The sequence below is a fragment of the Schistocerca piceifrons genome, chromosome 3 (assembly GCF_021461385.2).
Source record: "Schistocerca piceifrons isolate TAMUIC-IGC-003096 chromosome 3, iqSchPice1.1, whole genome shotgun sequence".
Lineage (NCBI taxonomy): Eukaryota > Metazoa > Arthropoda > Insecta > Orthoptera > Acrididae > Schistocerca > Schistocerca piceifrons.
The window spans coordinates 264,434,860-264,438,085 of NC_060140.1; the positions used below are offsets into that span (position 1 = coordinate 264,434,860).

The following is a 3,226-nucleotide window of genomic DNA, read 5'->3' on the forward strand; positions in this document are numbered from 1 at the left end:
TTTGAGCGAGGGCGTATAGTGGGCATGCGGGAGGCCGGGTGGACGTACCGCCGAATTGCTCAACACGTGGGGCGTGAGGTCTCCACAGTACATCGATGTTGTTGCCAGTGGTCGGCGGAAGGTGCACGTGCCCGTCGACCTGGGACCGGACCGCAGCGACGCACGGATGCACGCCAAGACCGTAGGATCCTACGCAGTGCCGTAGGGGACCGCACCGCCACTTCTCAGCAAATTAGGGACACTGTTGCTCCTGGGGTATCGGCGAGGACCATTCGCAACCGTCTCCATGAAGCTGGGCTACGGTCCCGCACACCATTAGGCCGTCTTCTGCTCACGCCCCAACATCGTGCAGCCCACCTCCAGTGGTGTCGCGACAGGCGTGAATGGAGGGACGAATGGAGACGTGTCGTCTTCAGCGATGAGAGTCGCTTCTGCCTTGGTGCCAATGATGGTCGTATGCGTGTTTGGCGCCGTGCAGGTGAGCGCCACAGTCAGGACTGCATACGACCGAGGCACACAGGGCCAACACCCGGCATCATGGTGTGGGGAGCGATCTCCTACACTGGCCGTACACCACTGGTGATCGTCGAGGGGACACTGAATAGTGCACGGTACATCCAAACCGTCATCGAACCCATCGTTCTACCATTCCTAGACCGGCAAGGGAATTTGCTGTTCCAACAGGACAATGCACGTCCGCATGTATCCCGTGCCACCCAACGTGCTCTAGAAGGTGTAAGTCAACTACCCTGGCCAGCAAGATCTCCGGATCTGTCCCCCATTAAGCATGTTTGGGACTGGATGAAGCGTCGTCTCACGCGGTCTGCACGTCCAGCACGAACGCTGGTCCAACTAAGGCGCCAGGTGGAAATGGCATGCCAAGCCGTTCCACAGGACTACATCCAGCATCTCTACGATCGTCTCCATGGGAGAATAGCAGCCTGCATTGCTGCGAAAGGTGGATATACACTGTACTAGTGCCGACATTGTGCATGCTCTGTTGCCTGTGTCTATGTCTATGTGCCTGTGGTTCTGTCAGTGTGATCATGTGATGTATCTGACCCCAGGAATGTGTCAATAAAGTTTCCCCTTCCTGGGACAATGAATTCACGGTGTTCTTATTTCAATTTCCAGGAGTGTATAAAGCCGCGGTGCGGACGGCTAAGGGAACGCCTGATCAAATCGGCTCTCCCGACTAGCCGCTGGGCTAGTAATGCACCACATTAAGTTATTGAATAAATCATCGCTTCCTTTGCTGATGGCCGATGAAGCTCTCAATTTAAATGTGCATTCAACACACAGGTAAGTAATCATAATAAAAGTCTGACGTGGCTAAGTTAAATATTTTGGGCGAGAGAATTAATTTAATTACACTACACGCAGTAGACGAGCTCTGAACCTGCCCTTTGGAGATAAGCTATCGCTATAGTTTAATAGTTATCGAGTTGAAACTTCTCACACCTTTATGATTATAGCTGATCTCCATTCTACGTAAATTTTAACATCCTAGCCTTATTTATTAGCCTACTTAATCTATCTTGCTTCCTTAATTTTTAAGACAAAAACCAGAAAATCATGAATTTCAACTAAAATCTTAATTTGTGAGATCCAAAGTACTGTTTCGATTAAATTATTATGGAAAAGGAATCTAAATATAAATTTTTAAATCTCTAGCTCTTTTCTGTTGCGCCAATGATTTTTACAGAAAAACGTCCAAATTTCGAAAATGGTTAAAGTTATCGAACTGATATTCAACACATATTAATTTAGTATTACTCCTGACATGCTAGAACCGTTTCAGGTTATTTGCTTGATTTTTAAAGTATTGCGCAACATTTATGACGTCAGAGCTAGTTACAGCGGACTGGCTGGCACACAATGGAAAGACTGATGTGAATTTACTACGGCGTGAGTAGGCTGCTTCCCTACAGTTCGAACTGTACGAAATCCACTTGCTTGGGGGAAGAATCTTTTACACTGAATTTTGTGGAATATGGTGATAGGCAAAAGTTTTCATGTACTGCTGCACGGAGAAACTAAAATTGGAGGAGCTGGGATTTGAACCCAGGACTTTCTGCATGCGAAGCAGACACACTACCAGTGAGTTACACCCCCGCCAGAGCAAGTACATCTGGGACGAGTGTCTCGTGGATCCTACTGTCATTATTTCTTAGGTTTGAACGGTACAGTAAGTATTCGAGGAACCTATTCATGGTAAGGGCTAAGCGGCGTCGACTCCGTGGCGCAACGGTAGCGCGTCTAACTCCAAATCGGAAGGTTGCGTGTTCAAATCACATCGGGGTCACAATGAAATTTTCGTTTACGAAAGCCATAGGCGAGTATGTCAATTCAATCAGATACCAAACGATTACAGAAAACAGACGAACAGAACCTGCTTGGAACAGGCTACTAGCACAATGTTCGCATTCTGAGATTAAGGTGAAGGCGTTGACACGCACTTTCTCTAGGCGCGAAGCGTCTAGTATTTTTATTATTTATATCGTTTAACGCTAATATCTAACAGATAATAATTACGCAATATTTTGCTGTATTAGACGTCCTTAGCAAGGCTGAGTATAGTATTTTTCCTTACGTTACCGGAATACGAACATTGTGAAATGGGGTATAGCTCAGTCCTACGTTCATCTTGAGACGCGACAGCAATCGGACGTCTATCCGATCCGCTGTTTCCCTGGAGTTGTGAATATTTACTTTTGTCTGCGGTGTTTCTGCTGTTCTTCGTTGTTTCGTCGCCTTAGTGCTTGTTTTGTGTCTTGTGTTGTACAGCGGCTTTTGCCGCATTAATTGTGATGGATTCCCAGTTGTTTCTTGCGGAAGTGTACGCTCAGTTTTCAATTTAACAAGGCAACCAGGAATGTTCAACCGACTTCGTTGGAAATTCATGAATGTATAGTAGACACGATTGACATTACTTCGGACCAGGTACATGCAGCATATTTTGATACTGAACTTTACTGCTTTTTTGTGAAGTCGCTGAGCCCGGTTTTGCTAGGTAAGATTTTGCTAAAACATGGTGAACAGGTGTAGTTTCGTGACTGAGAGGATTCCGTTAGCACTGTTACTGTTTCTAATGCAGACATTACGTATACCAATGTTCGGGTTTATAATATTCCCCCTTAAGTTGATAACAATTATCTCAAGGAAGCTTTGCTTGCTTATGGTGCCGTTCGTTCAACTCGTAATGAACGTTGGTCTGCGCAACATG

The 3,226-nt window shown here is 46.2% G+C and overlaps 1 non-coding gene across 1 annotated transcript; it reads left to right on the forward strand.

Moving 5' to 3' along the window:
- Positions 1–2,233: 2,233 nt before the first annotated feature.
- On the forward strand, positions 2,234–2,305 carry Trnaw-cca. The gene has a single exon. It is a non-coding gene; the product is annotated as a tRNA-Trp (tRNA).
- Positions 2,306–3,226: the final 921 nt, after the last annotated feature.